Genomic DNA, 14,899 nt, shown 5'->3' on the forward strand with positions numbered 1-14,899 from the left:
AACAGTATTTGGTTGGTAGCAGCAGGGGAATGGCTTAGTGTTATGAACTTTATGTGGAGGTCACTTTTAGGTAACAGGCTTGAGCAATGGAAACCTGAATGAAGCAAAAGGGCCCATAGTGACTACTGAGCTGATGCAAACAGGCTCATTACATGACCCACCTCGAAATAGCCATAGGCCCTAACTGACCAATGGGCTACTTGCAACCAGGCCGAGTTCCTAACGTTACCAAAAGTGGAAAATTCCATATGTTCCCAGACTTCCTCACTCTACCCTATAACTCTAGCTCCTCACCACCACCTCATGGCAGACGGTCGCTGCTATCCTGCCTGCTGCTCCCTTGCAGTGTATTCAATAAACTTCCATCTCTTGTAACTGCCTTGGATGAATTTTTTCACTGCCCATGCCACCGGCCCCCATCCAGTCAGAATGCATCACACTTTACATGTGATTAAAAGGAACATTTACTAATAACAACTAGTAATTATCATCCATACTTACCGGTAGTATATAAAATGGAATAAAATTTAACACCCACATGAAGAGAGGGGCAATCTCTGAATAAATAACTATCTTTTTAAATAAATTCATTTTTATTAATAATCAGGTTGTAGTCTGTTATTTACAGCCCAACAGTCCTAACTACTGCACTCTATAAAGTACGAAGCACTATATCTGGCGTATAGAAAGCGCTCAAAAAATGATAACTTGTGGGAGAAATTTTCTGATCTCTTGACCTCCTATGTGAGGTGGGCACTTTCTTACCTAAAAGAGTCCTGCTCTGGTGTTGAAAAGGTAGACTGGCTTTGATGATGCCTATTAACTGCTCTGCTGGAGGTTCCTGTGGCTCTCACCAAAGGGATCAAAGTTTCTCCCTTTGCTGTGACCTATTTCTCTCTCAGTGGGTCCATTTATCTCAATCACATTCATGAGACAGTTGTTAGAGTCTGTTCTATCCTCTGAGGAGACCCCACTTCTTCACCCACTGTGTGTCCAGACATGAGAGCCACATTTTCCTGTGATACTAGAAACCTGGGAATAGTAGCGTGTCAGCTTTATCCAAGAAGCAGAGACCAGCTCTTGAGCTTCCCTTTTCTGAGGGCTCATGTCCCCACATGCTAAGGCACCAAGGTACAGTTTATAAAAACATGGCCTTCCTCCACCAGAGTGGCTAAAATTAAAAGGACCGATGATAGCAAGAGTTGGCAAGGATAGAGCACGGGGAATTCTCTGCATTGCAGGTACAAATGTAAATTGATGTAACCACTTTGAAAAAGCGACAGAATTGACCAAAATTAAACATATAACTAGCTATGACCAGCAGTTTCACTTCTGAGTGTATACCCAACAAAAATGAGTGCCTATGTGCACCAAAACACACTTTCGGGAATATACGTAGCACTTTATTAATAACACTGGAAATAATGCAAATATCCCTTAACATTAGAATAAATAAATCAATTGTGATTATATGAATATATTGGAATACAACTCAAAGATGAAAAAGAATCAATTACTGCCACAAGCAACACAGATGAATCTTGTAGACAAAAGAAGCCCAATACAAAAGAAGGCATATAGTGAGATGTGATATGTATAGAAAGTTTGAAAACAGGCAACAGGAGCCTGTCATGACAGAAGTCAAAATAATGGTAGAAGACAAAATGATGGAAATATTGACTGAAAAGAAGTGCAGAGGAACCTCTGGTTCCCATTTCTTCTAAAAATGTCCCATTTCTTCATCTGGATGGTGGTTACAAAGACGTGTATAAGGATGTATGTTAGATTTTATCTAGCTATATACTTAAAATATGAGAAGTTCTTAAATGTAAGTTATAGGCCAACATTTTGTTTTCATAAACAAAAAATTTTTAAGTGAATTTGCTTGATGGGGCACCTGGGTGGCTCAGTTGATTCAGCATCCATCTGACTCTTGGTTTCTGTTCAGGTCATGATCTCGCAGTTTGCGAGTTTGAGCCCCGCATTTCTCTTGGGATTCTCTCTCTCTCCCTCTCTCTCTGCCCCTCCCCTGCTCTCTCTCTTTCTCTTAAAATAAATAACTGAAGTTAAAAAAGTAAAAAAAATAAAAGTGAATTTGCTTAAAACATGGTCTTTGAAATATGACTTATCTATCTCCATATTCCGGCTCTACCATTTACTTGTTGCATGGCCTTGGGCAACTTCACCAGCGTGAGTCTCACTTTTTTCATTTGTGAGGTAGGGGTAATTCCTTTCTCATGTGGTGCTTTTTACATTACGTAAGATAATGTGAATCTAACACATTGCTTTGTACTTGGTAAGTTCTTAGTATATTTACTTCCCTTTCCTCTTCTGTCCTGGCTGATTGGCAGCACCGTTCCAAATATTGTCTTTAGGAAGCCATCAGATCTCAGGCCTATTTTAGGGAAAGGAGACTGACCTATCATAACCCAAAACTTAACCCAGCCTTTCCTAAATCCGATTACCAAATCACCTATTTCCTTAGATCACTTTGGAAACTCTTCTGGGAATGACTCACTCACCCCTCCATCCATCCATCCATCCATCCATCCAATCATCCATCCATCCCATCAACACTTATTGAGTTGCTACTTGTGCTAGGCACCATGATAGGTGCTGGGGAAACTGGTGAAAAAGCAGATGTAGTTCCTGTCTTTGGGAATTTACAATCTCATGGGGAAGACAAGCATTGTAAACAAATAAATCCATCATTACTAATGATGATGAAAAGTGCTATAAAGAACAGGGGCAGCGATGGACACAGAAAGCCTCTCGGAGGATGTAACATCTGAAGTGAGAACTGAAGGTGCAGGAGCAACCAGTCATTGGAAGATCAGAGGGAAAGCTCCTGCAGTATCCTGTCATTGAAGTCTTATAACATCCGAAATAATTACATAGTATACATAAAAGACATAATCAACGCCAAAGAGGATCTTCTCACCTGTGAACGCCTGCCGTAACATCTGTTCTGCTTCTCAGAAAGAGTTTTCTGCATAGTTCCTGTTCCTTAGAAGTTAGACTACCAGAGAAGCAGCTTTCTGCTATAGTAATACAAACTCATTTGTATAATGGGTTATGGAGATAGGACATATAAGGAAATAAGAAATGAGAACAGGTAAACTACACCTTAGGATGTAGGGCAGTATACTGAAAAGGACATGGGATTTGTTGTCTGAGTTCGAATTCTGTCTCCACCTTTAAGTGTGTGACCTCAAGCAGGCCACTTAAATTCTCTGAACCTGAGTTTCCTCATCTGAGAAACAGGAATAATAAAGGCTATCTCAAGGTTGTGTTTCAAGAATTGAATAAAGTGACACATACATAGCATCTTGCCTGAAAACGTATTAGCATGCTTTATTTAAAATATTCCTGTCACTTCACTACGAACACTTTAATCCTTTGTGCTTGTGTAGTCTCACTACAGAAATGTCAGCTTCTGTAAACAGGTGTACTCCTTTCTCTTAAATATCTTCTGGCAACCTTGGCTATTGATTTGGAATTCTTTGTTCTAGGCTAAATCTTATTATTCTGGTAAGTCATTCTCGACTTTCCTAATTCCCCACCGCAAACTGCCCAGGCAATCCAGGGCAGTAGTGGAAAGGGAGCATGGCTCAGCAAGTTGGGAATACAGGAACACTAAGTTTTGGGGTGATATTAGGGCTCCCGGTGCTGTATGTGGCTGCAGGTAAAATAGCCGTGGGGTTCAGCCTGGCTTGCCATCTGGACTTTGGGCCCTCCTGACAAATTACACCCTCCTTTCTTCCCTGTTGTCCATGCTTGCTCTATGGTAGGGCCTCCTATAATGTCTCAAAGAAAGAGCTGGGGGTTGGAGAGGAGAGAAAGTAGGTCAGATAATTTTGCTCCTTGGATAGTTCTCTCTCTTAGGGGTAGCCTGGAAGGGCCTACAATCTTCACTTCTAGACTGAACACTGACCTCAGCTGGAAAAGTCATTCTCAGAATCTTTTTTCTCATTTGTAAAGTGGGATAACTCTAGCCTTGTGCATGGGAACCTCAGGATTGTTGAGGCTCAGATAAAATATAGCATGTGGAAGGTCCGTGTTAACTAAAATGCTATACAGACTTCAGGTGCTATTAATATTAATATAGTCTGTGCCACACTCAGCATACGAGCCTGACCTAGAACCTGCTCGGGACTGAGTTACTATAAGGGGACTTATCTAGGTCAATTAGTAATGGAAAGTGCCTCAAAGGTATTGCCTATTTTTACTATGAAAGAGCAACCTCCTCAGAGATAATCTTCATAGTGAGAAGAATTTAAGGTCTGGAAGATTAAAAGCTAATTAAAAACTATACAAAACTAGTCTATTCTGATAAATTGAATGATTTATTTGGGCGAATCTAAATGTGCTGTTGACCTGGGTTAAACCAAGCAAGACTCACTGAAGAAATGGGAACTGATTAAATCTTTATTTCTGCAATTTCCTGTTCTTAGCAAGTAGAAAAAAAGACAAATACTCTGGGTGAGAGACAGGAAGACACAAAGACAAATGATTTTATGCCTGTGCAGCTTCTCTCAAGTACACCAAGATAATCATCTGCAAAGTGTGAAAAAAACAACCAACCTCTCACATTTCAAAAGATGTACCCCCATTTTAGGCTTGCAAAAAGGTAGGTTTTCATTGGTTATTACATGTGCCTGCTTTCTTATTTCTCAACCTGTTTCCAAGGTAGAGTGTGCTGATATGTGCTTTTCTGTTGACTTCTCCTATAAACAAAACTTTTCTCGGAGAAGTGACCTGTGGAGATATCAGAATCCCGATCCAAGAACCCCTAAACTTAAACCCGGACAATCAAGGAGCATGAGAGGGAAAAAGGATAGGATGCTTTCCTTGTATGTTTTTCCTGGATTTCAAAGGATCCTTATCTGAGGTAGCATTTCAGCTGTAGAAGAAGATATTTTTTCTAGTCAAAGTTAATTGAGGTCCCTAATAACCTGAGTTATCATGAAATGGGAAGATCTAAAGGGCCTATCTGGCCCACATACTTTTCACCTTTGAAGTCTAGGAAAAAAAATGACCGGAATAAAATATTTTAAAATTTGCTTGCAAAATTGTAGAAGGCAGAACCATTCCAGGCCCTAGGAACTCAAATAGAAAAGCATTATATTTTATATATCACATTAAATAATAATGAAAAGTAACCTCATAGGAATCAGTTCCAAAATCCTTTCTGGATAATTTGGTACATTTGAAATCTTGTGTGCTGTTCATGTCTTTTTAAAGCACTCTGTAAAACAAGATACTCTCAAATGTGTTAGAACATTTCTGTTTTGATTGGCTCAGAATGGCTGGCGGTACTTGAAATGATTTATAATGAACTAAGCACATGGCATGGCGTCATCAGTCAGTCTCTTCAGAGCCTCTTACCCATTTTATAGAAATTGTATAACCTGGGAAGTAACACAATGAAAATCCTACACTCTGCTGGTTAGAAGTTGGATCACAATTCTAAAATCCAGGTAAAAGTTTATAGCTAGAGTAGAAGGCCAACATTTTTTTTCTCATCTTTCCAAATGCTAAGCATTTCAATTTATATATGTAGTTACTTATTTTCTATAGCAGATAAAGCATAGGCAAGTTTCAGTTTTTCTTTAATTAGCCATGGTTTATTTGTGGAATTCTGGAAAGGCTGATATTAAAATAAGTCAAGATATATAACTATAGAGCTCAGAAACCAATTTTTGGAGGATGCCTGCGTGGCTCAGGAGGTTAAATGTCCGACTCTTGATTTCAGCGCAGATCATGGTCTCACGGTTCATGGGTTCAAGTCCCGTTTTGGGCTCGCACTGACAACGCAGAGCCTACTTAGGATTACTCTCTCTCCCCCTCTCCCTGCCCTCCCCCACTTCTGTGTGCGCTCGCTCACTCTCTCTCTCTCTCAAAATAAATGAATAAACCTTAAAAAAAATCTGTTTAAGAGAAACCAATTTTTGGTATGTTATGTCAGAGTTATTAACTGCAAGCAATTAAGCCCCTCTGGATGGTTGAAGCTGCAAAGGAACATACTTAAAGGATATTGTGTGGCTCAAAGAAGAGAGATCTGGGCTGGAGAAACAGAGTCAGGACAAGATAACCAGAACAATATCCAAGATCATGTCCACGGATCTCTCAGGTGATCCACAGATTTTCCAGGTGAAGACACCATTTCTGCCGCCAGATGGGATTCTAGGTGGCAATTTGTGCTGCTGGCACCACTAACAGTGGCTAAAGGAGAGGCCACAAGAACTACCACTTCCAGGACCTGATGTACCTGCCACTTCTGCTCTGTGACAGAGTTGTTTCTGGGCCCAGCCTCCCTTGCTCCAGATTGAGGCTCAAGTGTATACAGGCGGCTGATGGAACCTAGGGTCACTGCTCCTGCCCCAGCTGCAGGCGAGGGCTGGGAACGTGACTACTTGGAGCTTTTACTTCCACAGACTCCAGAGGTGAGGAATTCTCGTAACACTGGAGGGGTTAAGATACCGTGTGTCCATGGAATGACAAATGTCCCAAAGCCAAAAGAGTAAACTAGTCCCTATGATTCGACCAGTAATTCTCAATCTTTCTAGTTCTCAAACGTTCTATACTTAGAAATTACTAAGTACCTTAAGGAATTTTTATTTATGTAGGTTATATCTATATATCTGATATCATGTCAGAAATTAAAAGAGAAATTTAAAAAATACTTATTGATTCATTTAAAATAACAACAATTACATGTTAACATAAATAACATGTTTGATGAAAAATGGCTGTATTAAACAAAGAAAAGAAAATGAGACAGGGTGATTCTATATTGTTGCAATCTAATTTCTGGAAAACAGTTGGATATGGGCAAATATGAGAACATATCTGCTTCTACATTAACCTGTTGTTATATCACACACTCTATAGTCTCAGGAAAACTGAATCATACATTTGTGAGAGAATAAGAGTGAAAAGGGTAAATATCTTAGTATTGTTATAAAAATAATTTTGACTTATAAAAACTCCCTACCACAGTTTGAGACTTGTTAGATGAAAGCTTCATTTTGTGATTGAAATGAGATGGTATATACTATATTGACACACACAATTCTTTGGATCCCTTTCTGCATTCCTGTCACATATATTTTTATCCAAGACTTGGAAATTTTGCTCAGAGGTTGACAGGATTGGGCCTGCATCAAATTACGAATATAATGATACTCTGAATAGACTGCAAAAATAATGGCTGGACTGTATTTTAGTTATTTTATGGAGTTTATCCTCTCCTTTGATCTCAAAGATTATTTCCAGCTTTATTTTCTTATTCTATAACCCTAAATACAGATATTTTAAGCAATGGCAGAGTCATTCATTCTTCTAAACCTTTTTATTTTAGAACAGTTTAGATTTACAGAATTATTGCAAAGACAATACAATTGTCTTTGTACAGAATTATTGCAAAGACCCCACAACCAGTTTCCCCTACAGTATCTTAATTATTAATAGGGTATATTTGTTATAATTAATGAACTGATACTAATTCATATTGTTAACTACAGTTCATGCTTTAGTCAGATTTCCTTAGTTGCTGTTCAATATCATTTTTCTGTTCCAGGCTCCCATCCAGGATACCACAATGTTCATCACAATGCCTTAGGCTCCACTTGATTGTGACTATTTCTCAGACTTCCCTTGTTTTTGGTGACCTTGACAGTTCTGAGGCGTACAGGTCAGGTATTTTGTAGGATGTCCCTCAACTGGAATTTGTCTGATGTTCATGGGTGAACTAGGGTTTTGGGTTTTAAGGAGAAAGACCACAGAGGCAAAGTGTCATAATAAGGGTAGGTGTTATCAATATGACTTGTGATTATTTGTTAACCTTGATCACCTGGCTTGAGGTAGGTGAATGTCACCTGGCTGTCAGAAGTTTTTCACTGTAAAGTTACTCCCCTCTCCCCCTGCCCCCGCTTTCCACACTGTACTTTTTGGAAGAAAGTCAGTATGCATAGCCCACATTTAAGGAGAAGGGAGTTACAGTCTACCAGCTTTCAAGAGTAGCTATATAAATTATTCATAATTCTTCTGCAGGAAGGATTTGTTTTTCTTATTTATTTATTCAATTTCTTTATATTAGTATGTACTCATGCACATCTATGTTGTACTTTGGGTTATAATCCAATATTACTTTATTTATTTAACATGGCCCAAATTGTCCCAGCTTTGGCCATTGGGAGCTCTTCCAGTTGGCTTCTGGGTCCCCATCACTGTATGGTGGTTTTGTTTGTTGGAATTTCCTTCTTCGTGGCACTACACAATGTTCCAGGCCCATCTATATGTTTCCTTCTCCAGTCCTAGAAGCATCAACTTCTCCAAGGAGCTTTGGTTCCTTTTACTGGAGAATGGAATTAGAAACCAAGGCCTGAGTGGTAGGTGTGCTGATTGCTATTGTCATCGCTTTTATATGCTCTGACACATGTCTATACATATCCATAAATATTTCTATATGTAAACATTTGCATGTATATTAAGTTAAACATTTGTTCATACCAATGTCTGTAACTTGAATCCACTGGCACATGGAGCATTCTAACCCCTTCCTCTTGCATTCGTTATGTATTTGTAAAGTTACTTTTTAAATGGAGAAATTTTGGAATGGTAGTTGTGAGAGGAAACATAAAGATGAAAAGATCAGGGACTCCAGGAGCTAAGGTGAATTAAACACCAAGAACCTCTACTCTGTTGTTGATAGCTATAGTTATTAAATATCCACAGTAGTATATATCCATATGGTAGAGGATGAGCTTGAATCCTGGTTCCACTAGTTACTACTCCACTAGTAATTCAGATTATTGTGGAGAAGTATATAACTTCTCTGTCCCTTAGGTTTTTTTTTTTCCTTCTTCTTTAAAGGGGGAAAATATAGCACTTCACTCATGGGACTGTGAGGATTAAATGAGTTAACACAAACAACACATTTAGAACAATGCCTGGCTCAGCGTTTATGAGCTACTGCTATTCTTACTGTATGGGGTAAATATATTATCATTTCCATTTTACAGATGAAAAAACAAAAGAGGCATGGAGATATTTTAACCTTCTCAAGCTCTCACAGCTAGTAAATTACAGACCCCCCTTTCTCATAATATGGGCCCTTTACAGGGTTTCTAAACAACTCTATACTTAACATCTCTTTTTGTAAAAATGAAGCTATGTAACGCTATTCTATATATCTAAAGGTAAGGCTACCTATAGAAAAAACTCAAGGATGCTTTGAATATTCTCCGGGTTAGGGGTGTTGTAATAATCATTAATATCACCATTTCCCAAATTACCAACACTTTTGTGCAATGAAAGCACTCAGCTAGTGGAGTAGATTGGCCTCTCAATGCTCATGCTGTCACCTTAAGCCGGTTGAGGCAAGGATCCTTCCCAAGGAGGGAGTTGGTGGAGGTTAAAAGTTGGCTCTGCCTAATCTATACCTGTTACTACCTGTTGTAAGAAGGCTGCCCTAGTGTAGCTTTGCTATTTCTTATTTTACTGTTTCTTTGTTCTGCTCAGTATCTACTTTCTTATAAATACTAGTGACTCTAAATTCCTTATTGCACACAGCCCTGGACGTCAACAGTTGTTGACCTTACAGCTTCATTTTGAACCTGGGTGCCTCTACCAGGTGGAATCTGAAGGCGGAAGCAGTCCCCTCCCCCTCCCTTTTCCTTATCAGTGACTTTACCATAATTCTTCCCCAATCATCTCTCTTAGCATCCATCATAAGAGTTGAGGGAAATCATAAGCATCTTATGAACTCATTAGACAAATATTCATTTAGGACCTACTATGTCTCAAGCATTTAGCTAGTCACAAGGTGCAGTAGTAAGCCAGATATCTGTGCTCCTCCTCAGAGAGCCTGCAGACCACTGGAAAATAACAATTGCTTGCATGGCTTACCCTTGTCGGGAAATGTGCTGGGTACACTACCATATTTAAATCTCGTAGAAGTAGCTATTATTATTATCTTCACTTTACAGATGAGGAAACTGAGGGTTGCCCAAAGTCACACAACTGGAATTGGGCAGAACTGAGACACGAATGTAGGGTTGTCTGATGCCACACATTTAGCCACACATACATCCTCTCTCTCATAGCTATCATGAGGCAGGACCTCGGGGTTCGATTCACGGGTAGCGGGTAGCAGCTTTTCTACAACTCTGCTGCAGTTTCTACTGAATACTTTGATTTGCAAATATAAAGGAGTCGCTGAAGCACAACCTCAAACAAATTGTGGTAGACAGCTGGGAGAGGACAGCTGCAGACAGAAAAATGTGGCCGGATGCTCTGGGGGAGGGCAAGATGGATGTGCAGTGAGGCAGCTCTGAGTGGTGACAGGCCAAGGTAAGAGAGACTGCAGATTAAATCACCTAGACCCCAGACCAAGTGCAAGGAGACCTTGCATATTCTGGAATACACTGCCTTTATCAGGTTAGCACGTACAACTAGGTTATAAGTACGTTTTTCTTTGTCCATGTCATTCAAGTGATTATTCAAATACATTTAAAAATCTGTTGAGAAAAGAAATATCTGTTGAGTTGTTGTTTTTCCCATAAGTCTGATGTAATGACATAGACCTCAGGACTAAGAATCGGGAGACCTAAATTCTTATCCAGATATGCACCAACTAGTTCAGTTGGGTGATCTTTTGCTAGTGCCTTAATTTCTGTCATTCTGGGTTGACTCCTTTCTAAAACAAGGGAATTGGGCTACTGAGCCTTACCGATTTTTGAAATTTCAAACTGCTGTAATGCTATGATTACTGAGCACCTCCATTGTGCTAGGGCTACATTAAACATTTTGAGGTTTAGAAGCAATTAGAAGCCACATTTCTAGCCCTGTGGACCTGTGCTGTCCAATACAGTAGCCACCAACCACAAGTGGCTATGGAGCACTTGAAATATGGCTGGTGTGACTAAATCACAATTTTATTTCATTTTGATTAAATTGAAATTAAGAAGTGGATACTGCATTTAGTTACTGAAAACTTTTATGTTTGAAACAGTATAGGGATGTGATTTTTCTTTCTCAACAGTAAATTTTGTGCAGTCTAAATACAGTATTTCCAATGGAAATTTAGCATCTGAATTGGAATGTGTGGTAAATGTAAAATAGACCAGATTTAAGACAATATGAAAAAAGGATGTAAAATATCTCACTAATAATTTTGTATCGATTATATGTTGAAATGACAATATTTTGGATATACTGGCTTAAGTGAAGTATATTATTGAAATTTATTTCACCTGTGATTCTAATTTTTTTAATGTGACTACTAGAACATTTGAAATGACATAGGTGGCTTGCATGATATTTCTTTTGGATGGTTTTGGAAGTTCATACTCTATAAACTGTGGTGTGGGGGTGGTTTGATTGGCAACCTAGATCCTAGTCAGTGACAGGTGCTTTGGAGAAAAGAATAGTATAACCCTTTGAGGAAGACATCTGTCCCGTTCTGACTCATTGCTCTCATCAGGAAAGACTTGCCCCAATTACCTTTGCTAACTGGGTTTGTTTTAAGAGAGCCAGGGGATGTGGGGACTCTGGGGTCCCCAGTGCTTCCAAAATTGGGATGACCTATAGGCACCATGGATAAAGCACTGTGACTATCCATCTAAGTATACCCAGTACTCCTCCCTCTACCTGGACTAATCTGTGTCCATTCAGCCCGAACACCCCTGTTGGGTGGAGGTTTGAGCCAACCTCCTTCAGAGGCCATTGCTTCCTGCCCCTGCCCCTGTGTCTGGCTGCCTTTAGCTGGCCACAATTTTCTAGTTTATTCAGTTGAAGACAGGTAGCAGTGTCTGTTTTGTTCCTTCCACATGGATTAAACTGTAAGATCTTGACACAAAAATAACCGGTAAGGCTTTCTTCAGAAGGAGCATATGTCAATGGCAGGAGTTTTGAATTTGGGCCTTCCTGGCTGTGTTAAATTCAACCCTCCTCTGCATCTGTAAAGAATAAATGCACTATCAGGGAGGATGTGTCCAGGTATCCCCAGTCAGTATATGTTCAGCATGTGGTGACAGACCTGGTGTGACTGGGGAGGGTTACTTTCCCTGGGCACAATATGGTGAACAATGTGGCATGACTAGAAAGGACCACCACCTCTGGTCACATACAGTGACTCATTTGCAGTGACTGGAAAGGACCACTGTGTTAGTCTGCTGGAGCTGCCGTAACAAATACCTCAGAAGACATGGCTTAAACAACAGAAATTTATTTTCTCACAGTTCTGCAGGTGAGAAGTCCAAGATCAAGGTGTCAGCAGGTTGAGTTTCTTCTGAGGTCTCTTCCCTTGGCTCGCAGATGACTGTCTTCTCACTGTGTCCTCACATGGTCAGCCCTTAGGCTGTGTTGTAATCTCTTTTTAAAATTATTTTTTAAATCAAGACATAATTTACAGACATAATATTATATTAGTTATGGATATACAACATAATGATTTAATATTTTATACATTGCAAAATAATCACAATAAATCTAGTTACATCCATCATCGTTAAAAATACATTTTTTCCTAGTGATGAGAACTTTACGATCTATTTTCTTAGCAGCATTCAAATATGCAGTACAGTATTATTAACTGTAGTTCCCATGCTGTATATTATATCCCCATGACTTAATTATTTTATAACAGGAAGTCTGTACCCTTTGACCCCCTTCACCCATTTCTCCCATCTCTCACCCCTCATCTCTGGCAACCACCAATCTGTTCTTTATCTATGAGCTTGATTTTTTTTTCTTTTGTTTTGCTTTTAATTCCATATAAGTGAGGTCGTATGGTATTCATCTTTCTCTGCCTGACTTATTTCACTTAGCATTTGTTTCACCTTGAGGCCTATCTACGTTGTTGCAAATGGCAAGGTTTCATTTCCTTTAATGGCTCAATAATATTACCTTGTATACATACCACAATTTCTTTGTCCATGCATCCATTGATGAACATTTAGGTGTTTCCATATCTTGGCTACTGTAAATAATGCTGCAACGGACACGGGAATGCATATATCTTTTAGAGTTGATGTCTTCGTTTTCTTTGGGCAAATATGCAGACGTGGAATTACTGGATATATACTAGTTATATTTCAATTTTTTTGATGAACCGCCATACTCTTCCCTAGTGGCTGCACCAATTTGCATTCCTACTTCCAGTGCACGAGTACCCTTTGTTCCACATCCTTACCAACGCTTGTTATTATTAATTTTTTTGTCTTTTTGATAATCACCATTCATACATCACCAGGTATGAGGTGACATCTTATCGTGGTTTTGATTTACACCTACCTGATGATGAATGATGCTGAGCATCCTTTCATGTACCTGTTGGCCACCTGTATGACTTCTTTGGGAAATGTCTATTCAGTTCTACTTCCCATTTTAAAATCAGATTGTTTGTTTTTTTGCTATGAAGTTGTATGAGCTCTTTATATATTTTGAATGTTAGCACCTTGCCAGATAATGATTTGCAAATATTCTCCCATTTCAGTAGACTGCCTTTTCATTTTGTTGATGGTATAATCTCTTCATCTTAGGTAACACTTACCTATATAATCTCATTTTGCTTTAATTATCTCCTTAAAGGCCTTATCTCCAAATATAGTCACATTCTGAGGTACTGGGGGTTAGGACTTCAACATGCGAATTTGGCAGGTACACAGTCAGCCCATATAGTAACTATTATCTTTGGTCAGTATGTGGCATTCGAGGATCAACTTAATGAACTCTGTGGTCAGAGGCAATGACCACAAAATGACCATTAGGTCACAAGAGGATTTCCCACTCAAAGGAATGAGAGCAAGATGTGCACCTTTGACAAGGTTGTGAATGACTTTAGGTAAGTTAGGTTGAATGGAGGGACATATTGACTCCTGAATTTTATTGCAAGGCACAGATGGTATAGTCTGCTCCTCTGCACCAGCAATTCCTTGTTTCCTGAACCATAGTTCCTGAGGCCAAGCAACTCGGGTAGAACGTCCTTGGCATAATGTGCTAAATCCTGGCCGGCAAATCTGACATCAGGCACAAGGGTTAACAATCTATTTAGGGGCATAAGAGAAACACATGGGACGAGTATAATGTGCGCAACATAAGGCAAAGAGGTGATCAAGCTGGGAGTGGAAAGGAGAAATCAGTAAAGATTTCCGATTTCTGGAGAGGATAACCTTCTCAAAGTTGGAAACTGATGAACAGGTGCTGATGAGGACGATGGTGAAAGTCTAGAGCTACGGCAGAGGCTGGAAATGCAAGGTACGCAAAGATCCTCTAGAAGTTGATTGGTTGGAGCCTAGGGCTTGTGAATTGAAGGAGGGTTGATTTAAAGCAGTGATGGAGGGAGAAAGGTCTGCCTCTAGGTGTGAGGTGATGTGGGACTGGCTTTACTGACAAGAGGAGAAGGCAGGTTGAGTGTGAGGAGAATAAGAGCTGGTGAATGATCAAATGTTAGACTTGAGGAGGTCTAGCGTTGTACACACACCAAAAATCAGCACAATGATGTAGTCCCGTGATTCCCAGAGATTATTGGTTCCAGTGCTGGTACTCAGACCTCTGGGGTACTGCCCCAGTGCTCATAAAAGAAAAGATAGGAACAGTCTTACCGGTTTGTGGACTCTTAGATGATGATAGCTAAAAAGTGCATTTCACCATGCAGCTTTCAGTTAGTTTGCTTGCTTCCATCATAACTGTAGACTTCTTTAGTCAGTTCAATTGTTAACAAGAAACTAGATGGAAGTATTCTCCAAGCGAGAGGCTTAGAGAATAAGCACATTAAACTGTGATGAGTCAGTTAAGTAACAACAAACTTCATTAAATGATTATGAGGCATTTTATGCATTTATCTTAAGAAAAATACAGCACGAAGAGCAAAGAAATGGCTTGATCAGAATTT

Source organism: Lynx rufus, unplaced genomic scaffold, assembly GCF_022079265.1.
Source record: "Lynx rufus isolate CCGP_SWC_20201006 ecotype Redwood Valley unplaced genomic scaffold, mLynRuf1.p SCAF_2, whole genome shotgun sequence".
In the NCBI taxonomy this organism is placed as follows: domain Eukaryota; kingdom Metazoa; phylum Chordata; class Mammalia; order Carnivora; family Felidae; genus Lynx; species Lynx rufus.